Source organism: Benincasa hispida, chromosome 8 (assembly GCF_027475165.1).
Source record: "Benincasa hispida cultivar pf3 chromosome 8, pf3_genome.v1.1, whole genome shotgun sequence".
Lineage (NCBI taxonomy): Eukaryota > Viridiplantae > Streptophyta > Magnoliopsida > Cucurbitales > Cucurbitaceae > Benincasa > Benincasa hispida.
The window spans coordinates 4,246,840-4,274,769 of NC_143485.1; the positions used below are offsets into that span (position 1 = coordinate 4,246,840).

The 27,930-nt window shown below is 32.8% G+C and overlaps 1 non-coding gene and 1 pseudogene across 2 annotated transcripts; one reads left to right on the plus strand and one right to left on the minus strand.

Moving 5' to 3' along the window:
- The first annotated feature begins 14,902 nt into the window (after positions 1-14,902).
- On the plus strand, positions 14,903-16,289 carry LOC120082669 (arogenate dehydratase 3 pseudogene; annotated as a pseudogene). Its single transcript, XR_016531101.1, has one exon. The product of XR_016531101.1 is annotated as an arogenate dehydratase 3 pseudogene (transcript).
- A 10,782-nt stretch (positions 16,290-27,071) lies between these two features.
- On the minus strand, positions 27,072-27,152 carry TRNAL-AAG (transfer RNA leucine (anticodon AAG)). Its single transcript has one exon. It is a non-coding gene; the product is annotated as a tRNA-Leu (tRNA).
- Between the last annotated feature and the right edge of the window lie 778 nt (positions 27,153-27,930).

A 27,930-nucleotide genomic window follows, 5' to 3' on the forward strand; every position in this document is an offset into this window, starting at 1 on the left:
TAAGTCTTTCATGTTGAAGTTCACACTCAATATTGATTTTACATCATTTATGACGTGCAAGTTCTACCCATGCAATTGCTTAGGAGTTTGTTTTAGTCCATAGATACAAGATAGTGCAGAGGTTATTATCAAACTTATAGTAGATGCATTTGTCACTTGCATTGACCTTGAAACCTTTAGATAGGATAAGGTTGTCAAATTTTTCATGCAATTGCTTAGGAGTTTGTTTTAGTCCATAGAGAGATTTGTCTAATTTACACACCTTATTTTCTTGACCATGGACAACAAAACCCTCAGGTTGTTCCATGTAAATTTCTTCTTCAAGTTCACCGTTTAGGAAAGCGGTTTTTACATCCATCTAATGTACTACGAGGTTATAAAGGGAAGAGAGAGAGAATAGGACACAGATAGAGGTAATTCTAGTGACAGGGGAGAATATGTCAAAGAAAACTATGTTTTCTCTCTGTCTAAAGCCCTTCGCTACTAACCTGGCTTTAAATTTATCGACAGTCCCATCAGGTCTAAGTTTCCTCCTTAAGATCCATTTGCACCCTATTGCCTTACATCCTAGGGGTAGATCTACTAAGTGTCAAGTCCTATTTGACTCAAGTGAGTCCATCTCATCATTTTTGGCTTCTTGCCATAGGTTGGCATCTACTGAGGACAGGGCAGCTCTTAGATCTTTAGGGTCTTCTTTTACATTGTAGGTCATGAAGTCATTTTCGAAATCTTTGGCAGTTCTAGCTCTTTTGCTTCTTCTAGGTTCTGGGTCAGTTTCCTCTCTAGGGTTAGGATTTCTAACTAGGGTTACACCACTTGATCCAAAGCCCCACTATTCCTTGATTTAAAAGGAAACCTATTTTCAAAGAAGTTAGCATCGATTGATTCAATGATCACTTGATTCACTAGATCATAGGACCTATAGGCTTTACTATTTAAGGTATAACCTATAAAGACACACTCGTAAGCTCTACTAGCCAACTTTCTTCTTTTTGGGTCAGGAATCCTTATAAAGGCTAGACAACCCTATGTTCTAAAGTAGGACAAGTTTGGTTTCTTATTCTCGAGAATTTCGTAAGGTGAAGTTTTATTTTTAGATTTTGGGATTCTATTTAGAACATAACATACGGTAAGAATGATTTCACCTTACCAATAAGACGCGGCTCCTAAGCTAAGTAAAATAGCAACTATTAGCTCAGCTAAAGTTCTATTTTTTCTTTCGGCTTTTCCGTTCATTTTAGGAGAATAAGGTGCGGTATTTTTGTGTATTATTCCATGTGAGTTAAAGAATTCATTAAAATTTTCGAAGTCGTACTCGGTTCCCCTATCACTACGAAGTCTTTTAACCTTTCTATTAAACTGATTCTCTATTTCAGAAACAAAAAGTTTTAAGGCATCAAAAGCATCACTTTTTTTTTCAGCAAGTATACAAAAGTAAAATAGAGCAATCGTCAATAAAAGTAATGAAATATCTTTTACTGTTCCTAGTCAATATGCCATCAAATTTACACATCAAAATGAATCAAATCTAGAGGCTCAGAATTCCTAAGTACAGATTTATGCAAAGTTTTAGTAATTTTAGCCTGACTACAATACTCGCATTTATCAAAATCATTCGTGGATAACTTAGGTATCATTTCCAGCCTAATCATGTACTAATTAAATTCTTATTCACATGCCAGAGTCTAGCATGCCAAATATTCATAGAACACAGCATATACACAGAAGATTTCATTTTATTAAAGTCTAAATTTAATTTGAACATTCCCTCAGTTGCATACCCTTTCCCTACAAATACATTATGTTTGGTAAGGATATATAGGCCTGCCCCTATAGTTTGAGTAAACTCGGCTGTGTTGAGGAGATAGCCCGGAACCAAATTCTTTCGTATCTCTGAAGTGTGCAGAACGTCCTTCAACGTGAGGGTTTTCCCAGAGATAAACTTCAGTTCCACCTCGCCAATTCCAGCAACTTTCGTGGAGTGGTGATCTCCCAATAGAATATTCTTATCCTTAGTTTCAGTATAAGTTTTAAATAGATTAAGGTCATGACAGACATGGCGCGTCCGCCAGTGTCTATCCACCACCCTTCACAACCACCAATCACATTTACTTCTGTGATCATGGCGATTAACGGTTCTTTTGTCAGGTTCGCCTGACCAGCAGGACAACGCATGTTCCTATAGTTCCTAGCTATGTGTCCAGGTTTATTACAATTAAAGCAAAGAAATTGTACCGTTTCTCCTGAAGGGGGCTTCTATTTTTTTGTTGGTTCTGGTTGCTGGAGCCACAGTTCTGACCTTTCCTCTTTGTCCCCTTAGATTTTTTGTCAGGTTTTACCACGACAAAGGCGGGTTTCCTAAGTACTGCGTTTACTTCCTCCCTCTGATCCTGCTTTCGGGCTTCCTCCTTGATCTTTAGCCGGGTTATAAGACTCTCCAAGATGAACTCCTTGGTCTTATGCCTCAAAGTGTTCTTAAATTCCTTCCACAAAGAGGACAGTTTATCAATAATGACAGCAACTTGGAATTGTTCGTGTAGAGGCATACCTTCAGTAATTATTTCGTGGGATATCTTCTGGAGTTCGTGGGATTGGGCCTACAGGTGGCTAATTCCGACAACCAACTTCGAGCTCCGGGAACTACCTCCGACAACACTCTAGCAACCAATTCCGACAACCACATTGGTAAAAAAAAAAACTCTGACTTCCACATTCGCCAAACCAACTTCGACGAAGAACTTCGGACTCCACCCAACCACCTCCGACAACAACTCTAGCGACTACCTTCGCACAAGAAACTTTGGTGACATACTCTGCCTACCACCTTCATGTCCCCAACTTCGATGACCAATGATAAAAATAAAATTGTGGATTTAATTGCCCACCATTTTATCACTCTCACTCTCACCCGTTTTCTACGTGTTTTCATTACTCTCCTAACTCCCTCAATTACTTTGTCGTTTCTCTCTCTCTCATGTTATCTTCACATTTATTCTCCTTCTATCATCTTCTCTCTTCTTTCATCGCATGGTTCGTCTTTCTCATTTTCCCTCTTCTTTCTCTGTCTGGCTCGTATGGATTTTATTTTCCCTTTTCTTTCTCACTCCTCACTCATTTCTCTTTTTTGATTTTCTTTCTATGGTTGTTCTTTTAGATCTAATTATTCTTCTTCTATTTTATTTTTTTCTTAGATCTAAAAAAATTACATACGACATCCTATTATTGTTTCACTAAACAAAAGTTCAACGATATGTTTTAAACAACCTATCCCTTGATGTTTTCAATTGAAATAGTAGAATTTAAAATTATGGCTCAAGTTTGTACACTAATGCAACATAATAGTAGAAAAATAGACATCAATATTTCTAAAATCATTTCACCGGTTTTAGAAAAAGGTAAATCCACATTCCATAAATTGGTCAAAAAAGACTATCTAATAGTTGGTTTTATGATTTAAATTGTAAACTTTTGGTTTTTTTTTTTTTTTTAAGATTAACATTTAAGTGTCATCTCTTCTATCTAAAGCAATGTTTGATGACACTAATCCTTTCAGTCTTTTTTAATTTTTACGGTAATTAATGATTAAGTTGGGCTTTTTAATAGAATAATCACTTCTATTTGAGTGTTTAAAAAATCGAGTTCAAAGTTTTGTGTTCTTTATATGAATACTTTGTAGATAATTTGTTATGTTTTGAGATGGAAAAGAATTGGAAGTTTTTTTGTTTTTATCTTAGAAAAGTTAGAAAAATATGTGTATAGTTGAAAATTAAAATCAACAATAACGAAAAAAAAAAAAAAAAAAAAAAAAAAAAAGACAAAATCAGTTTCATTTACAAAAACATCATTGGATACCCCAACTCAACTCAACTCAACTTTGCATCCAATTACCAACTCAACTCAACTCTGCACACCTAACACAGACAATATAACTCTCTAGATAATAATTACTGTCTCAACTCTCTATTTTTATCATGCATCAAATAACCCTTTAAGGAAAGAAATATGTCATGCTCAGATTGACATAAATCAATTAGAGGTTTAGAGAAAAAAAAAAGTATATTAACCTATTAAGTGTTTGTATTTACATGGGTGGAGAAATTAATACTACAAAACAAAAATCTTTATTCATAAATTTTGTTGATCAAATTTAACTAATTATAAGAGTAAAAGCCCTAACTAACTTGAATACAATTTAATTGGTTGAGATATATATTTTCAATCAAAAGTCAACACGAACATAGTTCATCTGTAATTAGGTATATATTCATTCTCATTCTCTTTAATATTGGGAGGTTCAAATTCTCATATCCCTATATTTGTTATAATAAAAAATTTTAAAAATTAAATTTATATTTCTAAACTTTAAAGTTGTATTAATTAACATTATGAACTATTAATTATATCAATTTAAACCTCAAACTTTTGTAATTATATCAATTTATACTCTTCATTACATTTCATTTGGAACATCGTGTGAGACTTATAGTTTTATCAAAGTTAAAAATCACTTTTGGTCCTTAAGTATCAATTTAGTTCCTAAGCTTTAGTTGATAATGATTTAGCCTCTGTACTTTCAAATTGTAACAATATAGTCCCCAAACTTTAATAAGTAACAATTTAGTACCTATATTTTGAAAATTGTAACAATTTAGTTCTTATTATGAAAAACCACTTTAAAATTAAGTGTTGAAATTTGTTATGTAACAACCAAATCTTTATAGTTTATTAAGAAAATATTTTCGATCAATTTAACATTCTACATGTGAAAATTTTTTTATTAAATCTTAAGAATATTTTTCATAATAAGGACTAATTCGTTATAAATGGTAAAGTATAAGCATCAAATTATTACTTATTAAAGTTCAAAAACTAAATCGTTAGAAATTTGAAAGTACATAGACTAAATCGTTACCAACAAAAGTTCAAAGATTAATTTGTTACTTTAATGAAAGTTGAGTGACCAAAAGTGATTTATCAATTAAACTCATAAACTCTCATGAGCAGATCAATTTGGACTCTCAATTAGGATTTCATTTGAAAAACCTCCATGTATCAATTTTAATTGTCCATTTTGTTGATCAAATATTTGAATAAGTTTACACGTGTAAGAATTGATATATTGACAATTTTCAAAGGAATGCTTACTAAAAAGTATAAATTGATTCACTTATAAAAATTTAGGAGTTTGATTGAAACAATAATTATAAGTCTCACACGATATATATTTTTCAATCAACATCTAATAAACTGATATACTTATGAAAGATCAAAATTTAAATAAATACAATTCTTAATATAAAATTTTAATTGAAAAAACTCTCAAAAGTTAGGTGTATAAATTAAATATCATCAACCAAGAGGGAAAGATTTGAGTTCTTACTCCACACATATAATGTTTCAAACATGACAATATTGTCCTTTCTCTCTCTTTGTTTATTATTTTGTATTTTGTAATGTTTTGCTTAGATCTTTCCACTTTCTTTCTTGGAAAACATCATTTTCTTTGTTTAAACTTTGAAAACTTTTGCATCCCAAAGAGGATAATTTGAAATTCCCTCATGTGTTTTCCCATTGGATTCTTTTCCCACTTGATTGTGAAGAATTTTCTCAACTAACCTTTGTTTTTTAAAAACACATCAAACAAGATAGAGATTTTCCTACCTACTTCATTTTCCATTCAAATAAATATGGCCTTCAATATTCCAAGAATTTTCCTTTGTTTTTGGGATTCATTCAATCTCATCCACTACAATTCACTAGAAATTTTCATCAAAAAATTGGGTAACAACCCACTTTTTACCTTAAACTTCTAATAAGTTCTCGCATCAAATATTATTTTAGGAAATATAAAATATGTGCACGATATGAAATTGAAAAAATTTTAGAAAGACGACACTAGAGTTTTTCCTTTTTTAATTCATAAATTTTGACAAAATTATTTTATAGTTAATTAATGTATTGGTCAAACTTATTATGGTAGAAAACTTTAGTTTATTGAAATTATGAAGTTTAGGAAGATTTTCACTAATCCATATATTAAAATTAGTGTATGGATTAGTGAAAATTCAACTGAGGATAAAACTTACAACAGTAATTTATGTTTGAAATTCAATTGGATGAAATTGAAAATTTAAGATCCAAGTTGATACAATCAAACAAAGACAAAATCTGTTTACTTTAATTTGAAAACAAATCAACAATTGACAACCCAATTTGATTTATGAAGTTATCCCTAACCTCCTCTATAAGATAATATACTTGAATTGTAAAAATTAGAAAAAATAAATAGGACATTTGTATATTTTTTATAACCAAAGTAAGATAGTTCAACATAATTGAATAATGAAGTTCTCTAAAGATTGAAGTTTCAATAACCCAATTCCACGTTTGTTTATTGAAAAAAGGTATATTTTTTTATATTTATATTCTTTTATCAAAATCATAATTTTATTTTTTAGTATGCTAAAAAATTTCTGAACTTTATTAAAAGAAAATAGAAATCATGTTTATTTTCTTTCTTTTGTTTTTTTTACTCCATGCCCCTTGATTTGGATGAAGGTCCACTTCCATGTAGAGAAGTATTTTTAGTTTGGTATACAAACCTGTCACATTTTAGGTAATTAATGTCTTCATCTCTTGAATTATATTTATGTTGTCATATAAAGAGAATTGTGAAAATGAAATTTTAATTTTTTAATTTACATTTTGAAATTTTTTTTTTTTTTTACAAAATTTTTATGAATAGAAAAAATGTCAAACTATTTATAGAAATAGTAAAAAAAACACAGATGGACATAAATAGAATTCTATACGCCTTTATCAACCTCTATCAAAAGAAGATTATAATGTGTAAATAGTTTTCCTTATTATTCTATTTTTGAAAATTCTCCTTTTCCTTTTTTCATTTTTTTTTTAAAAAAAACAAAGTTATGCGTATTTTCCTTCCGTTTTTATAGTATGTTATCTTTCGATCACATGTATATGAAGTGTTTAAAAAAAATTAAAAACAAAAATCAGGTTCAAAGACTTCTCTAATAAAATAAATGGTATAGATTTGAAGACATCTTTAGAAAGTTGAAGACTAATTAAAAAAGAAAAAGTTATTTACAAGCCAAACTTTTAAGAATAATACTTGATGCAGTCTCATGTATCTCCTTCAATCACATAGATGAAAAGAATATATAAAAATATTTTTTTAAAAAAAAAAAGTAATCACATGGCAATTTTTTATTAGATGATTGGATGGATGGCACAAAATAAGTATATCTTATAGAAAACCAAAACGAAAAAACAAGAAGTTGCCTAACCACAATAATTTATAATTGAGTTTCCAAAACATAGTTTCTCAATGCTGATTTGATTACTCTTTTTAAAGATAAAGATTGCTTTTAGTTTCACTACAAGAATTTTAGACTTTAATGTCGGTTGAAAAAAGTGAAATCAGATATATAATGTCGGTTTTGTTTTTTATAAAAAAACGGATCTTTAATGTCGGTTTTAAACCGACATTGTAGGGGTAGACATTAAAGACTCGCTTTATTTTTCCCTTTTCACTCTCCCCTTATTTTCTTTTTCCTCTCATTCTCACACTTCCCTCTTCAGACGCTCTTCTTTCTCACTTCTCTCTTCCAAATCCAGTCGTCCGTGGTGTAGATCCTCGTCCGTTGATCATCCATCGTGGTATAGATCTGGGTGAAAGTCTGTCATTTGTTCGTTGATCGTGGGTGAAGAGTCTGTCGTGGTGTAGATCTGGCTCGGATCTGAATTCGCACCCAGTCGTCCGTGGTGTTGATCCTCTCATTCATCCGTCGTCGGCCACACCCAATCGTGTAGGTGGGCGCTGGACGATCATTAATTGTGTAGGCAGGTGCTGGACGATCGTATAGCAGATGCGCGGACGCTAAGCGATAGACTACACGATAGCGCTACGCGATGGGCATGAGCGTTAGACGATAGTCGTGCTGTGCTAGACAATGAGCAGACACACTAGCAGAATGCTAAGCGATAGGCAATAACATTAAGCGATAAGTGAATACGTTAGACGATAAGGCGTCAACGCTAAACGATGGAGGTAAGCGATAGGCACGGTAGCTAAACGATAGCCTATGCACGAGATCGTTTACTAAACTATGCATAATATAACAAATTTTATATTTATAAAACTATCGGTTGATATCCATATTTTATCGAGGTATCAATCATATGTGTAAAATTAAAATTGACTTTGATATTTTAATTATTTAGACTATGCATAATATAAAAAATTAGAGATTCGAATTTTTTATTTTGCAAGTTTTCATTAATAATAATTGTTATTATTAAGTTTATCTTACAAACATTTATTACAATAACATGCAATTTTTTTTAGTAGTTTTCTAAATTAGCCTGATTTAAGAGGGAAAAAAAAAGAGTGACAAAATAGTATCTTCAATTTTGCTTTGATTTTTGTTTTTAATTTTAAAATTTTCAGGTTGAGTTTTTTAAAAAAAAAAAAAAAAAAAAAAATTCAGATAGAGGATAAAACATAGATCCTTAGAAGTCATAAGCACCTTATGTACTAAATTATTCGTGGATTGAAATATCCTTCACCAATTGATATTAGGGATTATCTTTTTTTAAAAAAAAATGATAGTAGGGATGATTGTCAGCCACGTGAGTCTGTGAAGTGCTAAACAAACCTAGGCTGGGGAAGGGAAAAAAAAGACCTAAAACCAATGGTAAACACTACGACCAACTACTCCCTAACCTTATCCTCACAAATGAGAGAGAGAATACAATCTAAAACTACATAATTTCAGAAAGTCAAAGGAGCTAAGGCACGAAAAAAAAAATAGGTAGTATTATTAACAGAGAGTTCCCGATAAAAAGAATATCTTCGATAAGGATTCCAATCTTCACAAGTGAAAACTTCTTTCTCCAAACAGGTAGTATTAGTAACGGCCTAGCTTGATCCAAGGGGGACAAAGTAACGATCCGACTTCCTAGGACTCAAGCTAGGCCATTACTAAACGCATGCATGCATGGAAGTTAAAACGACATCCTTTTTATAGTGAAATAAATGCTAAATAAATAAAGTAACTTAAAAGATTTTCATTAAATTCAAATATTAAAATCAAATGATAGGATACCCATAAGTCATAAATGGAAATAAATAAGTCTGAAAACAAATCTCAAACGATAAGTTTCAAATGTCAAGACCGAAAGTTAAAAACATAAAAGAACTCTTAAAACATGAGCGGAAGCATTAAAACTGGTCCCCAGTGGCTCGTTCATGGATTCCTCTTGTCATTCGCCGACGTGTTCCTACCATTACCTGAAACATAAACATAAGAAAGGGTGAGTATAAAATACTCAGTAAGTATGTCCTCTAAATGCCTATCTCTATGGAACATAACCACGCCCCTAGTCCCCATGGGACACATATACACATGAATATCTGAATTTCATCCTACTGTATACCCACTACCTTTAGTAAGTCATGTAGGACCCACAACCTCTGGTGAACCCCGAAGGAGACACCAGCTCTAGTGAATCCCGAAGGAAACACAACATCTAGTGAATTCCGAAGGAAAACACCACCTCTGGTGAATCCCGAAGGAAACACAACCTCTGGTAAATCCCGAAGGAAAGCACTACCTCTAGTGAATCTCAAAGGAAATACAATCTCTAGTGGACCCCAGAGAAAACCACCACCTCTAGTGAATCCCGAAGGAAACACAATCTCTAGTGGGTATCTAACTAATAGTGAGGAAGCTATTACTACTGCAACATCATAGGCGTCATAACATGAATATACATCTCATCATCCTCAGATCAAATAGAATCTCATAGAATAATAATATACTCAAATCATGCTAGCATTCAAATATCTCTAGGCGCATCTAATCTTTTAAATCCTCATATCAACAAACACATACATAAACATCAAACCATCAACAATCCTCAGTAAATCATAACTATATTGCTTGGCACGTGGGCAGTTTCCAGTAATAAGATTACTTACCTCGATACTAGAATCAGATACCAATCCAAGCGGTAGTCTTTAATAATCAATATTTGAATTCAATTCCCCAACGAAGCCTGAGCAACAACCACTCTCAAGATTCCAATCTCCAAAATCTTCTTTCAATCAGAGCCTGCTTCCATCTTTTATTCCCTTTCTCCCTTAAAATTTTCAATTCACAAAGAATTTAACTAACTCCCTCCACAATGAAACTAATTCTTGACATTAATTTCAAATTAAATTTGTGTGACATAACCCCTTCCAAAATGAAATTAATTCTTAGACATTAATTTCAAATTAAATTTGGGAGACATAATGTAACATTCTGAATTTCAGGAAAATTTAAGTTAATTATCTAAAATTATTAAGTTTAAATTTCCCTTTTATTTGGAAAATTGGGGTTAAAATGAAATAATTGAAAAACTTTTATTGGTTAAATTGAATTTAATTGATTAGAAATTCAAACTGATTATCTTGAAAATATTGAATTTTGCTTCCCTTTGATTTTGGATTTTAAGGCCAACTTAAAAAAAATTAAAAAATTAAAAGAGATAATTAATTTCATGTGGTTTTGAATTGATTTAAATATTTGGAAGAATTTAATTTGTATCAAATTGATGGATGTTATGCTCTTTAATTTTGGTTTTTAAAGCCTAAATTAAGATAATTTGAAAAGTTAATTGATTTCTAAATTTAATAGAATCTTTGGAGATTTTGGAGATATTATGATAAAATATTTTATTTATCTTTTCAAATTTTGGAAAAAATAAAAGAATTGAGATATTTTTGTAATTAAATGAGAGTGAAAAGAGGTCAAAAATTGGGAAACAATTCGGTTGTTCAGCGACAGCTTCCACAAAATTATCTATTTTCAAAGTTTGAACCGTTGGATCGTGCTCAAATTTTGTTTGAGACATATATAGTTTCATTTTGAACGGTTGGATCGTTGTTTGAAGCCCTAGTTTGTTCGTAATCACTACTGAATAAAATCTGTAAACTAGAAATTCCCTTTCTCTCTCACTCTCGCAAACCCTCCTCATGCAAGACCCTCACTACCAGCCGCTAGCCTAAACAATTTATGTCGTCCGACAGCAACACACGCTGCCTATTTATGGTAGCCACAAGTCGACACGCCGTCGGCCGCCATTGCCCCGATCTTTGCCGAAATTTTGAGGAAAACCTTGGGTAAGACTTATTTTTTCTTATAATTTGGGAGGTGAAGTTCACCCCTTTGATTTTGGGTTAAATTAATAATCTCTCTTTGGTTTGAAACTTAGATTCAAGGTTTGGAAGTTTTGAGGCATTGACCATCCACCTAGATACCATTTTGTTTTGCAAAAAATTGATAAAGATCGTTAAGTTTTGTAAGTTGTTGGATGGTTATTCTTTTGGATTGAGAGTAATAGTGGGAAAATTAAGTTATTGATTTTGGATTTAATTCATGATCAGATTGGCTAATTAAATCGAGTATCGGAATTTGTCTTGGACCAAGTCGTAACTTTAGGTTGATTCAAGTGTGCTAAATAAGTTCTAAGGAGATTTTGTTTTGCGTTTTTTACCAAGTTGAGGTAAGTAATCTTACTACTGGAACTGCCCATGGGCCAGACATTAGATGTATGCTAGCATGTTAAAGGAAGGTTATGGCAGAATGACTAACATGATTAAAGTATGTTCTGATATATGATATCTGAATTATTTATTTATGCACATAGACACTTGAATGCTAGTATGAGATGGTATGTGCTTCCATGGTTGTATTTGATCTGATGATGTTGAGGTATACATGTATATTGTAGAACCATGATGTTGAGGTATATGTGTATGTTGTAGAGCCATGATGTTGAGGTTTATATGTATGTCATAAATTCGTACAGTGATGATTATGATGTTAAGACTGTGCAAATGTCTGATTAGTTAGATACCATTAGATTTTGTGTTTCCTTTGGGATTCACCAATTTGTGTTTCCTTCGGGATTCACCAGTTTGTGTTTCTTTTGGGACTCACCAGTTTGTGTCTCCTTCGGGATTCACCCGTTTGTGTCTCCTTTGGGATTCACCAGTTTGTGTCTCCTTCGGGATTCACCAGTTTGTGTCTCCTTCGGGATTCACCAGTGTCTCCTTTGGGATTCACCAGAGGTAGTGGGCATACTTAACTACAGTAAAACAGGACTCAGTCTCCTTCTTGTTTCATGTGCATATGTGTCCCATGAGGACTAGAGCAGTTTATATGTTTCACCAGAGGTGGGTATCTAGAGGACATAGATGCCCAGCCTGACCCCAATAGTGGGTTTACTTACTGAGTATTTTATACTCATTCTTTCTCATGTTGTTGTTTCACTCATTCTTTCTCATGTTATTGTTTCAGGTAAGGATAGAGATGCATTGGCGATGAACAAGCGGAATTCGTGATCGAGCCCCACTGGGGCTAGTTTTTACGCTTCCGCTCATGTAGATTTAAAGTTTTTTTCATGTTCCTCTTAACTTTTAGTTTTGATGTTTAAAACTTACTTTTAAGAATTGTTTTTCAGACTTATTTATTGTCCTTTATGATTTATGAGTACCCTACTATTGTTTTAATATTTGAATTTAATGAAAGAATTTTGAACTTGCCTTATTTAATTACCATTTATTTCGCCATAACCGAGTGTCATTTTGAGTTTCATGCATGCATGTATTTAGTAACGACCTAACTTAAGTCCTAGGGGATCGGGTCATTACACATAACCCCTTACAAAATGAAATTAATTATTGACATTAATTTCAAATTAAATTTGTGTGACATAAAGTCCAATTCCCACAAATTTCCTTTGATTAAACAATTAAATTGAAATATTCCTTTCTCAATAATCTTAGTAATCCAATTAAATTTTCAAAATTAAAAAATGATCTCAAATATTAGAAAATGCTGAAATTACATTACGAACAAAATTTTGTGGGATGTCACAGACAAGTTGTCCCTGCCAACACCAAACATATTAACATTGATCGAAAGAAAAAACATCCCAACTTTTCTTTGAAAACTTGCACGCCAATATGATATAAATTCTTGACTCCTTGTGCGATTTGTAGAAAAAAGACAAGAAGCTGTAATAGATCTCTTTTACGTGTAAATTACTTAAAATGTTCAGACAACTAGCACATGAGTTGTTTACATTGATCATTAACAACTACCAGTTAACCCTTAAAATTAGACAGAAAATCAAGCACACAAGGCTTTGACAGCCTACAATGTTTTGAAAAAGAAAAAAATAGTCAAAGTTGATATTCGAAATTACTAAACTCCTTCCTTATTTAGCAAAATCTCTACGTTGTTATGGATTACTCCAGCTTTGAATCACTCTGTTACTGTCACAATCTCCTTAAAAATTAAGAGAAATTCATGTTCATATTTCAAGCCTTTATTTCTATCTTAGTTGGAAAATATTTCCTTTTCTAAATCCTCTCTACATGCAATATTTAAGAGATTGATATACAAACCAATTGACAATATGAGGAGAAGTTCATTTATCTCATAAGGAGTGTAAGATCCCTTGATTTTTCCATCGTAGGGTTCTCAACATGTCACCTTAAGATAATACCTCTTTTGAATTCACCATTCTTCATTGAATCACAATTTCTTTTTATTGGACTGAATACCTATTTGGCCTTTATGAACTTTGATATCATAGTTGATAGTACGAAGTATATCTCAAAATCAATTTCTTTTTTTATTGGACTTAAAGCTTTTGTCATTCTAAATTCAATAATCTATCAGAAATGGAAATACATCTCTCATCTTCCATTCTCTACCTCTAACTCTTGTCAAACAGCTCTTACTCCCATGGGATGCTCTTCCAAATATAAAATGACAACATTTTAATGTTTAAAAGTTAGAAATCTTTTTTTAATTATATGCTTAGCGCAATTTTTATAGATTTAAATTCAACGACTAGAGAGATATAAACAATAGATGGAGATCCAACCTTTGATTTCATGAAAGTATATTGATCATGTTAGTTGCATTATATTCATTTTGGTAGCATAATCCTCAACATCATCATTTTTGCCGATGTTATTTTGCAACTAGATTAACATCATCCTTTTTTGTTTTCTAAGAGATAGGTTAACATCTTTTAGTAAATGAATTTAGGTTGCTTGTTTTTTGTTTTCACCAGGAGAAATTTCGAACCAATCATGGGTCACCACGTCACAAAGTGTCAAAATCATCAAATTTGTGACTAGTTAAGAGTTGACACGTGTCCCAAATTGAAATTGAAGACAAATTCCGATGATGTCACGTGTTTTCAGAGTAAAATAATTTCGTTCAATTTGGCATTATAATTTGGACGTTGGTCTGCCCAAATATGGGCTTAATTTGGTTCTAAAATGACAAAATAATTCAAATCCAATTAATTAGGCCAAAAGCCAGACCTATGGCCCAATCAAGTCTAGACCCATGGGCCAACTAGGTCCAAGTCCATAAAGCCCAACCCTATAAATAGAAGAGCACCTCTCATCCCAAAGGATTAGCAATTCTGTATTAACCCAGAGAGAATTCACTAACAAGTGTTTTTCTTGTTCAAGTCAAACACATTCATTCAATCGAGAGAATTAGAAGATCAAGTAATAGAAATCGAATCACATTACATCAAATCAACACTAACTCAAGTTCAACTCTACGAAATATGTTTTTCCAAAAACTTCATGTGAGCACACCTGATTTTGATCATTTCATTAGTTGATTCATAAATAATTTTACGTTTTAAAATTTAAAGTGTATTAATATTTTTTTGTTCTCAATATTAATTATAAATAATGTCCATATAAGGTCAAAGAATTTGACCTTAAATTAAAAGGTTGGATAATATTTTTTTTAAGTGCGCTATATTTGAGGACGTGCATTCCCCTTTCTCATATACAAATAAAAATATTAAATAATATTTTTTTAAAAAATTATTTACCAGATGTTAGAATTTTATTGGGTGCCACCAAGGGAACACAAGTTTTTTTTTTTTCATATTTTTCTAGCATAAAAAGAGCTATAGCTCTACCATTATTTCCGTCCATCCAGGTTGTAAATTGTAATAACCCAGAGCAACAAATCGAGCGCTCCACCGTCGCCTCCGTCACCGTGACCGGAAACTAGTCTCCGGTTCCAATGGACGCTCAGAAGCTTCACGTCGCATACCAAGGCGTTCCTGGTGCCTACTCTGAAGCCGCCGTCGCCAAAGCCTGCCCTAACTGCGAAACCATCCCCTGCGATCAATTCGAGACGGCGTTTCAATCTGTGGAGAATCGCATTGCCGATCTAGCAGTTCTTCCAATCGAAAACTCCCTCGGCGGTTCAATTCATCGTAACTACGATCTTCTCCTCCGCCATAGCCTCCACATAATCGGCGAGGTTCAGTTGCCGGTTCACCATTGCCTCTTGGCTTTACCAGGAGTCCGACCAGAATCCATCAGGCGAGTCATTTCTCATCCTCAAGCCCTTGCTCAATGCGAACAAACTCTCACCAAACTCGGCCTCAACGCCGCGCGTGAGGCCTTCGACGACACCGCCGGCGCCGCCGAACACATAGCCCTCAACAACCTCCGCGATACGGCTGCAATCGCAAGCACACGCGCCGCCGAGCTCTATGGACTCGAAATCCTCGCGAACGGAATCCAAGACGATTCGAGAAACGTGACGCGATTCGTGGTTCTGGCGCGAGATCCGGTAAATCCGGAAGCGGATCGGGCGTTGAAGACGAGCATAGTGTTCGCGTTGGAGAAAGGAACGCCGGCTCTGTTCAAGGTGCTGGCGGCGTTTGCGGTGAGGAACATTAACTTGACGAAGATCGAGTCGAGGCCGTACCGGAGCTGTCCGATCAGGGTGGCGGAGACGGTGAAGAGGTTTGAGTACGTGTTCTACGTGGACTTTGAGGCATCAATGGCGGAAGAGAGAGGTGAAGAAGCCATGGCGGAGTTGAAGGAATACATTTCGTTCTTCAGGGTGTTGGGTTGCTATCCAATGGACATTGTCACCAAAAGTTCTTGAAATCAAATGGGTAATTTAATTTAGCTATGGATTACACGTAGTATAAGATTATTGGTGTTTAATTCAAGTTTGTGATTTGTTTATCTAATTGATTTGTCTGTTTCTTCAAGTTTGTTTTTCTCCATTTTGATTGGTGGACAAATTTGTTCTTCCCACATAATCCACATGTATGACTATGTTGGTAGCTTGAATTTCCTATTTTCCATTGTACTACCAAAATAAAATAGAACAGAGTTTAAATGTGTATAATATAATTAGGTTTAAATACTATTTTGGGTCCTAAATTTTTTTTATTTAATTTATTTTGGTTCTTGTTATGGGTGTTCATGGGTTGTGTTGAAAGATTTTTTAGACTCAACCCAATTGTTCGGGTTATAAATTTTTTCAACCCAAATAACACTTATTAAAAAATGAACTTAACCCAACTCAACCAACTCAACCCAACCCAACCATGAAATGTTTGGATTGGATTGGAGTTAATCGGATCATTTATTTAAAAAGAAATTTCTAATGAAAATTTGCTTTCTAAAGTGCAAAGAAACTACTTTTAAGAGTTGTTGAAGAATAAATTATTTAAAAAATATTAAAATTAAATAAAATTAAAATCAATATATGTATAAATAATTATGTTATAAATAATAATAAAAAATGTTTTAAAGTTAATAATGTATTCGGGTTGGTTTGAGATATATTAGATGAATCCATGAACTAACCCAACTCAGAAAATTTTCATTTATTTGAACCCAACCCAATCCAAATGACTTGATAACCTAACCCAAACCACACGGGTTAGGTTGGTTGATCGGTTTTTTCAGATCATCGGATTTTTTTTTAACACTCTTAGTTCTTACACCTATGAAAGATTCAATATACTTTCAATTTTGGTTCAATTTTATTTTTCAAAATGTTAGTTTTGGGTTCATTTTAGTTCTTGAACTTTAAAAGCGTAACTATTTTGGTCTCTTAAAAAATAAATTAACATAAAAATAAATTGACCAAATGTTGGATTTTATGTCTTAAAACTCGTAGTTTGTAAATTAATAAACATATTCTGTTTTGTTTTTCAATAAAGTTGTTATTGAAATTGTAATCTTGAATCCAATAAACTAAGATCCTGAGACTATTTAATGTAGTTTGAACTTTATATAGTGACATAAATGTAGATCAAGTTCAAATGTATAGCCAAAATGGTCTATAGTATATAAATAAGATTGGACGCCTTGTTCTGGGGACACTATGGATGCGACCCACTTTGTAGTTAGTACAAACGATGTGATCCTGAATCATTTATATAGAGATATGTGAGTGGGGGCATCATATGTAAAGAGTTTACATAAGACTGAACCATGAAATAGTCACTTTTACATTCTAAATGTCTTTTAATGTATAAAACTGACTATTTCGTTAATTGATGACCTAAGTAACTTAATCTTAATCCTGAGCTAACTATGAACTCCTGTTCGCTTGGAATTATCCTTAGATCTGTATAGGTGAGGGCAGCTCAATATCGCTGATCCAATAAGCCTCTCATTTCAGGGGTAAAATCAGGTGGATAGCTGGGAACATAGGGTGCAAGACAGAATTCACTCCTACCCGTTATAGGGATAGTAGATAGGTAGTTCCCTTTAGTGTGATAAGATCCTTATAGACTATTATGTAGAATACCGTCAATAAAATCTTGAACAATGGGCCCCACTCTCTCCTTGGCTCGAAAGGGATTCAGTTTATAGGTTGGACCTTAAACCAATTGTTCATTAGAGGATCAGGGGAACTTAAGGAACAAGATGTAGTCTTGGGGGTAAAACGGTTTTATGACCCAACCAAGATTACAAACAACCTATGAAGGATTAGCTTACTAATCATGGTTATATCAGATAGACAGAAATATATCTATAGTGAGGGGAGTACAACTACGGGACTATAGTAGAATGACCCATTAGTTAACGAATGTTGATTAGCTTCGTCTAAAGAGTTTAGCCAGCTAATCTCGGATCATTGGAGCCCATGATCTATAGGTTCATTAGGTTCCTCTACTAGCTCATGTGGAATAAACTTAGAACAGTATGATAGAATAATTCGAATTGTTCGAATTAGGAAAAGAGAGAGAAACCGACAAGTATATGTGATATAGTGGTCAGTTTTTCAGTTTAGAGATATATTTAAATGTGATTTAAATATCAAGAATATGAATATATTCGGAAGCTCGGAAATAATGAAAATAGTAAAAGATGTAAAAAGTCAAAGAGTTTACTTTTGACTTTGAAAAGTCAAACTTTGACCGGCCTTATATTCAAATGTGATTTGAATTTCGAGAAAATGAATGCGGATTCATGCTCGGGAGGTTAAAATTAGACAACACGGAAAAAATCATAAAAAGTCAAAATGTTGACTTTTTGGTCAAAGTTTGACTTTGACAAAATGACTGTCATTTGACTAAAGTTAGTGGGAAAATCCAAACTTTTGTTGGATAATTTCACTAATAAAATAGTGGGCTAGATGTTGGCTTATAGTAGAGACATTAAGCCCACTTAGATAGTGGATTCTAGGTATTGGGTTTTTATGAATTTATATCATGCAATTGTTGCATGGTTTTTTTCTATAAATTGGGCTTTCAATTTGGATGAAAAAGGTATTGACATTTTGCCATTTTTTTTTTTTCAAAATTGGGCTGGAAAAAAAACTCAAACCCTACCCAAATTCCATTTTCTTTTTCCATCTCTTTCTCTCTCTCGGTTTCTTCATCCACTGGGTCTCACAATCTGGTTCTGAATCCAGAGGATAGTAGGTCAACTCTAGTGGTAGTCCGGAAGAATTTGGGTCAAGATTCAGCAAGGAAAAGCGGTTTTCGGGAGCTTCAAAGGTAATTTTCTAATTTACTATTTTTTTCTTCAATTGCATGTATTTTTCCTTTAAATTAAAAACAATTAGAGTGTGATTAGATCCTTATTCCACTGCATATGTCTCGTGTTCCATCATGTGGTATCAGAGCATGCTTTAATTACGCTCAATTGCTTTTGGTGAGTGTTTTTTCTTTTCTATTCAAGTGTTGAGTGAAATATGGACTAAAGTGGACTTATTATTATTTTGGCATTGTATTTCTCTAAATTTCTTGTGGAAATTTGTAATTGCTTAGATGTTTATAAGCATTAATGTGTGAAAAATGGTCTGTAAATTTGTTGGAGTCATTAGAGTTGAAATTAGGTTGTAATTTCTTGATTCCGGGAAAGAGGACAACAGCAAAATTTGAGAAAAATTGCTCACAGACCCGAAATAGCCACCAAACCCGAAAAGAAAGCTCCTAGACTCGACCCGAGCAGCGCTCTGACCTGGTTCGGAGAAGCCTCGCACACGTCAGTAGTCGATAAAATTTTTCGACCCGTTTCGTGCTTCGACCCATTCCGCGATCCGACCCAATTCGCCGCCTCACGCGCTCGCCTGCTCGCGACCCACGTGTTCCGTCGACCCGACACAACCTGCATCTCCATTGACTACGTTAGCGCACGTTGACCAGACGTTATGGATCGGTCTGTTTGACCTGGTTAAGTCTTGTCTTGAGGAAAAAATGACTAAGAAATCTTTTATTGGAAAAGGTCTCAGAGCCACAATACCCTTAGAGTTTGTACATTCGGATCTCTGTAAACCGATGAATGTCAAAGCTAGAGGTGGGTATGAATATTTCATCAGTTTTATTGATAATTATTCAAAGTATGGTCATATTTACCTAATGCATCACAAGTCTGATTCTTTTGTAAAGTTCAAAGAATATAAAGCTGAGGTTGAGAATAAGTTAGGTAAAACAATTAAGATACTATGATCAGATCGAGGTGGGGAGTACATGGACTTAAGATTCCAGGACTATATGATAAAACATGGAATCAAGTCACAACTCTCTGCACCTAATATGCCTCAGCAGAATAGTGTATCTGACAGAAGAAACAAAACCTTGTTGGACATGGTTCGCTCAATGATGAACTTTTCTAAGTTACCTAATTCCTTTTGGGGACATGCATTAGAGACTGCTGTCTATATTTTGAATAACGTTCCTTCTAAAAGTGTTTCAAAAATACCTTATGAGCTATAGAAAGGGCGTAAAGGCAGTTTACGTTACTTTAGAATTTGGGGATGCCCGACACACGTGTTGGTGCAAAATCCTAAAAAAATTGGAACGTCGTTCAAAACTATGTCTATTTGTAGGTTATCCAAAAGAAACAAAAGGTGGTCTATTTTACGATCCTCAAGAGAATAAGGTATTTGTATTGACAAATGCCACATTCTTAGAGGAAGACCACATAAGAAGTCATCAACCTCGCAATAGACTAGTATTGAATGAAATTTTCAAAGACGCTACAGATAGAACTAGTTCATCTACTAAAGTAGTAGATAAAACTAGTATATCTGATCAGTCACATCCTTCTCAAGAGTTAAGAATGTCTCGAAATAGTGGGAGGGTTGTTCATCAGCCTGATCGTTACTTGGGTTTAACAGAAACACAAGTCGTCATACCTGATGACGGCATAGAGGATCCATCGACCTATAAACAGGCGATAAAAGATGTAGACCGTGATAGGTGAGTCAAAGCCATGGACCTTGAAATAGAGTCTATGTACTTCAATTCTGTCTAAAAACTTGTAGATCAACCAAATGATGTAAAACCAATTGGTTGTGAGTGGATCTACAAGAGAAAACGAGACCAAGCTCGTAAAGTACAGACTTTTAAGGCTCGACTTGTGGCAAAGGGTTATACCTAGAGAGAGGGAGTGGACTATGAAAAAACTTTCTCTCCCATTGCCATGCTTAAGTCGATTAGAATACTCTTATCCATTGCCACCTTTTATGACTATGAAATTTGACAGATGGATGTCAAGATAGTCTTTTTAAACGGCAATCTTGAGGAGAGTATCTATATGCCTAACCAGAGGGGTTTATTGCACAGGGTCAAGAACAAAAGGTTTGTAAGCTTCAAAAATCCATTTATGGGTTGAAACAAGCTTCTAGATCTTGGAATAAAGATTTGATACTGCGATCAAATCTTATGGCTTTGAACAGAATGTTGACGAGCTTTGTGTTTATAAAAAGATCGTCAATTCTACTATAGCGTTCTAGTTTTATATGTTGACGGTATTCTACTCATTAGGAATGAAGTAGGTTACCTAACTGACATCAAGAAATGGCTAGCAATGCAGTTCCAAATGAAAGATTTAGGAAATGCGCAGTATGTTCTCGGGATTTAGATTATTCGGAACTACAAGAACAAAACACTAGCCATGTCTTAAGTAACTTATATAGACAAAATGTTGTCTAGGTATAAGATTCAAAATTCCAAAAGAGATATGTTACCTTACAGATATGGAATTCATTTGTCAAAGGATCAATGACCTAAGATACCTCAAGAGGTTGAGGATATGAGATGCATTCCCTATGTTTCCGCAGTAGGGAACCTGATGTATGCAATGTTATGTACTAGCCTGACATATGCTACGCAGTAGGGATAGTCAGTAGGTATCAGTCCAATCCTAGATATGATCATTGGACTGCCGTTAAAAATATCCTCAAGTATCTTAGGAGAACGAGGAACTACATACTCGTTTATGGTACTAAGGATTTGATCCTTACTGGATACACTGACTCTGATTTTCAAACTGATAAAGATGCTAGAAAGTCTACATCTGGATCAATGTTCACTCTTAACGGAGGAGCAGTAGTATGGAGAAGCGTAAAACAAACCTTTATAGATGACTCCACAATGGAAGTTGAATACGTAGCTGCTTGCGAAGCAGCAAAGGAAGCAATATAGTTGAGGAAATTCTTGACAGATTAGGAAGTCGTTCCAAATATGCGTCTGCCTATCACCCTATATTGTGATAATAGTGGTGCAGTTGCAAATTCAAGAGAACCAAGAAGCCACAAGCGCGGCAAGTATATTGAGTACAAATACCATCTGATCCGAGACATTGTACATCGTGGAGACATTGTAGTGACCCAGATATCTTCTGAGCAAAACATTGCGATCCTTTTACAAAGGCCCTCACGGCTAAAGTGTTTGAAGGTTACCTACAGAGTTTAGGTCTACGAAGTTTGTAAACTAGGACAAGTTGGAGAACTTTTGGTATATGCCCTAGTTTATTGTATTCATATGTTTATTGTACTCATATGTTTCTCACTCAAATTCAACATTGTGATACTCCACTAGGAGTTTTAGTCCAAATGGGAGTCTGTTGAATTTTATGTCCTAAAACTCGTAGTTTGTAAATTAATAAACATATTCTGTTTTGTTTTTCAATAAAGTTGTTATTGAAATTGTAATCTTGAATCCAATAAACTAAGATCCTAAGACTATTTAATGTAGTTTGAACTTTATGTAGTGACATAAATGTAGATCAAGTTCAAATGTATAGCCAAAATGGTCTATAGTATATAAATAAGTTTGGACGCCTTGTTCTGGGGACACTATGGATGCGACCCACTTTGTAGTTAGTACAAACGATGTGATCCTGAATCATTCATATAGAGATATGTGAGTGGGGGCATCATATGTAAAGAGTTTACATAAGACTGAACCATAAAATAGTCACTTTTACGTTCTAAATGTCGTTTAATGTATAAAACTGACTATTTCGTTAATTGATGACCTAGGTAACTTAATCTTAATCCAAAGCTAATTATGAACTCCTGTTCACTTGGAATTATCCTTAGATTTGCATAGGTAAGGGTAGCTCAATATCGCTGGCCCAATAAGCCTCCCATTTTAGGGGTAAGGTCAGGTGGATAGCTGGGAACATAGGGTGCAAGATAGAATTCACTCCTACCCGTTATAGGGATAGTAGATAGGTTGTTCCCTTTAGTACTGAATCCAAGTCTTGAACAAGGGGCCACACCCTCTCCTTGGCCCGAGAGGGATTCGGTTTATAGGTTGAACCTTAAACCAATTGTTCATTAGAGGATTAGTGGAACTTAAGGAACAAGATGTAATCTTGGGGGTAAAACGATTTTTATGACCCAGCCGAGATTCCGAACAACCCGTGAAGGATTAACTTACTAATCATGGTTATATCAGATGGACAGAAATATATCTATAGTAAGGGGAGTGCAACTACGGGACTATAGTGGAATGACCCATTAGTTAACGAATGTTGATTAGCTCCGTCTAAAGAGTTTAGCCAGCTAATCTCGAATCGTTGGAGCCCATGATCTATAGGTCCATTAGGTTCCCCTACTAGCTCATATGGAATAAACTTAGAACAATATGATAGAATAATTCGAATTGTTCGAATTTGGTAAAGAGAGAGAAATCGACAGGTATATGTGATATAGTGGTCGATTTTTTCAATTTAGAAATATAGCTTTAATATTTAAATGTGATTTGAATATCAAGACTATGAATATGTTCATATTCGGTAGCTTGGAAATAATGGAAATAGTCAAAGATGTTGACTTTGAAAAGTCAAACTTTGACCAACCTTATATTCAAATGTGATTTGAATTTCGAGAAAATGAATGTGGATTCATGCTCGGGAGGTCAAAATTAGTCAACACGAAAAAAATCATTAAAAGTCAAAATGTTGACTTTTTGGTCAAAGTTTGACTTTGACAAAATGACTATTTTGCCCTTTGACTAAAGTTAGTGGGAAAATCCAAACTTTTGTTGGATAATTACACTAACAAAATAGTGGGCTAGGCGTTGGCTTATAGTGGAGACATTAAGCCCACTTAGATAGTAGATTCTAGGTATTAGGTTTTTATGAATTTATTTCATGCAATTGTTGCATGGTTTTTTCTATAATTGGGCTTTCAATTTGGATGAAAGATTTTGACATTTTGCCAATTTTGTTTTCAAAATTGGGCTGAAAAGAAAGCTCAAACCCTACCCAAATTCCATTTTCTTTTTCCATCTCTTTCTCTCTCTCGGTTTCTTCATCCACCGGGTCCCACAATCCGATTCTAAGTCCAGAGGATAGTAGGTCAACTCTAGTGGTAATCCAGAAGAATTCGAGTAGAGATTCAGGGAGGAAAAGTGGTTTTCGGGAGCTTCAAAGGTAATTTTCTAATTTACTGTTTTTTCCTTCAATTGCATGTTTTTTCACTTTAAATTAAAAACAATTAGAGTGTAATTAGATCCTTATTCCGCTGCGTATGTCTCGTGTTCCATCACCAAAATGGTCATTTTTAAAAGGATATGGATCAATAAGGTCAAAATGCACATTGAAATTATAGAGACCAAAATATTATTTAAACCATATGATTAATTTCTTAACTTTAAAGTTGGTATTTATTTGACTCTCATACCTTTTTTTCTGTTCATCTAAATAATTTATTTTTATAAATATCCGTGAATCTCACATTAATATTAGTGGACCTTAACTTATTTTTAAAAACATGTTGATGTGGTACATAATAGATAGACGAAGTAGAAAAATGTGGTGTAGAAAATTTCTCCAAAGATAAGGATGTAATTGCTTATTGCATGTTCATTTCTTTCTAATTGACAAAGTTTTATCGTTAAAGCATAATAGTGTAAGTTGATTGTTAATGCAACAAATTAAAAAAATATATATACTTTAATAAAATGTTTAATAATTATAATATTAATGAATAAACAAATAAATAAATAAAAATTTGAAAATGCCATTGGCTTTGATCTACACTGACATTGAAATAACGTGAGGAAATTCATATTTATGTTATAAAAAAAAAAAAAAAAAAAAAAAACTAATCGATCGTGAGAATAGAATGTGGAGTTACAAAAATGAAGTCTTGTTTGGTAATCATTTGATTTTTTTTGTTTTTATTTTTAAAAATTAAAATTATTTCGTTCATATTTCTTATCATGATTTGTATCTTTCTTAACTACGATAGTTGAATTCTTAGCCAAATTATAAAAACAAATTTTTTTTAAAAGAAACTTTTTTTTAGTTCTCAAAATTTGGCTTGGTTTTTTAAATCAGGAAGAAATTTGGTGATGAAGATAGTGTCCATGGACTTAATTTTCAAAAACAAAAACAAAAGATAAAATGATTACCAAACAAAGCCGAAATAAATTAATATGTGAATTAACGTGGAAAAAGTTTGAGTCTTGGTCCAAGTTGATGTATTTGAAATTTTCAAGAGCTTTTTAGTCAACCAGTTTTTATTAATTGAAAAAATAGTTAGTATAATAATTTAGGCTTTTTGTGTGTTTTTTTTTTTTAAGTACATAATAGTTTAAGTCTTTGTTATATGAGATTTGGAAGAATATTCTTAGAAGCTTAAATACAGTTGAGTTTCCTTGAAATTTTAACTTCCTTTGGGTATCAAGTCAACCACATCCAAACTTTTTGTTCTTTTTTTCCTTTTTGTTGGACTTCAGTTTCCTTAGAATTTCTGAGGAAATGGTAGAGATGAATATTCAATTAGAAATTTAGAAAGACCATCATGAATCTCCCTCTCTTAATTGAATAAATGAGTGGAGACGATGAAGTTAGACTTAAATATGATTATTTTTTCTTCGAAATCTATCGGAGTAAGAATTTGATGTTTAGACGGAGAATGAATGAGAGAGTGGAGAAATTCCTCGAAAGTTGAACGGAGACATTCACCGCCCCGTCCATGTCTCATTCCTATCCTCATTCTGTTTAACTTTTTTTTAAAAAAAAATATTTATTATAATAACTATTGTTATGTAATTTTTGTGGTACATTTCCAACTCTAGCTCACCCATGGACATCTCTAACTTAAACTATGTTAAATTTGACTATTTAATTTGATTTTAGTTTCGAAGTTTTAGGCTTATTTTATTTTATGTGCTTCACTTTTTTTTTTTAATTATAATTGAGGGTAGGAAAATTTGAACTACAGATCTTGTAGTTTCTTGCACACTCAAATATCAATGGAGTCGTGCTTTGTTTGGCTTATGTGATTCGCTTCTTAAAAGTATAGTTTATTACCTTCATGCTAATAAACACATTTCAAATCCTATCTTCCATAAATTAAGCAAGTGGTAATAGAAAACGAAAATTACATTGATAGGAAAAATAATGACAAACATGGTTATTTTTTTACAACTTTAGACATCGTTTGGACTATTTGATTGTTAATTTGTTTTCTCATCTTTTCTTATTCATGAATTCATTGTTTTACATAAATATTTAAATTCTTAGGCAAGTTTTTTTTTAAAAAAGTCAATTTTTAAAAATTATTATTATTATATTTTTTTTAGTTTTAAAATTTGACTTTTGATTTTAAAAAACACTCATTGTAGTTAAAATTTTCAAAAATAAAAAACTAAATGGTAATTAACAAACGGGCCCTAGTGACAACAATAGATTTTGAAAAATCAAGATCAAACCATACTTATATATATATCTAAATATATATAGTAGAAAATAAAATACGCATTTTAGACTTCCTATTTCTAACTCTAAGTTTTAATTCTTGGCATGAATATCTTTTTGGTCCCTAAACTTTTAAAAATATATGCATTTAGTCTCTATTATTTCAAATTGGCCATTTCAGTCCCATGAATATTCAAAAGTATGTTTAAAATATTCCTTTACTAATAAAACCATTAAATTTAATTGACTAGATGATGACGTAGCAAGATAACTTGAAAAAAAATATTTTTTTAATTTTAATAATGAAGAAAATAATAAAACTTAATTAATTATAGTTCTTTTAATTTTTTTTTAAAATCAATTAATAGACATTAATATGAAAGACGAAAAGTGAGTATTTAATACTAAATTGAAACAAAACTCAATTTTTAAGACTAAAGTTGTAACATTATCAACTTAGAAAATAATAAAAACCAAACTCAAAATTTAGAAATTATAAAAGTAAAATTTTGAAACTTAGAGACGAAAGGAAACTGGAGCACAAAGTCACAAACCCAACAACCAAAAAAAATATTTTTTACCCTAAAATTATATATATGAGAAATCCTGAACTAAAATAAAACAAAGGGGGCCGTGCAAAAGCCACGGGCCTAAAATGAAATAAAGTGGGCCGTTCAAAGCCCATGAAGTTTATGAAAGGTTCGAAGCTGATTCAGCAAGTAAAAAAGAAATGAATTAAAAAAAATGTTGAGAGTGGGATTTGAACCCACGCCCTTTCGGACCAGAACCTTAATCTGGCGCCTTAGACCAACTCGGCCATCTCAACTTTGTCATGTTAACAAATGCTAATCATTTTCTTAACTTCTAATTAGTAAAAGGTATTAATTTAAACTACTAACATTCCCACTTAATATGTCTTTTGAACTTTTAATTTTTAATATGATAAGTCTTTAGCCCATTCTATAATTTATCAAATTTATGTGCACACTCATTATTAGCACGTGTTATGGATAACATATTTCCAATTTATTCCATTATCACATACACTAAAATTAGGGTGTATAAACACTTTAACTTAACAAAAAATTATATATATATATATATATATATATATATATATATATATATATATGTGTGTGTTAAATAGCAAATTTAATTCCCGTTTATGCCTATTTAATTCCTAAACTTTTGAAGTTTGTGCCTATTTAGTCTTTAAGCTTTCGAAAGTATCTATCCTTGGACAATCTGTTTTATATTTAATAAGTTCTTGAATATATATATATATATATATAATAAACTCTTAAACTTTGAATTTTAGGTTCATTGAGTTCTCAAATATTAAATAAATAGAACAAAACATACTTTTGGCTCTTCAAATTCACATATTGTCTATTTGATTCTTGAAGTTTCAAATTAGACACTTTAGTCCCTAACGTTAAAAAATAGTTCTAAAAAGCCCTTGACTTAAATTGCTCACTAGTCAATTAATTGAAAATATTGTGGTGTCCATGAGGGGTTCAATTTTAAGTGACATGGCAAATTCTTTTTAATTGTATATTATTTTATCATATGTAAAATTATTTTAATCCTTTTTTTCCTCACTT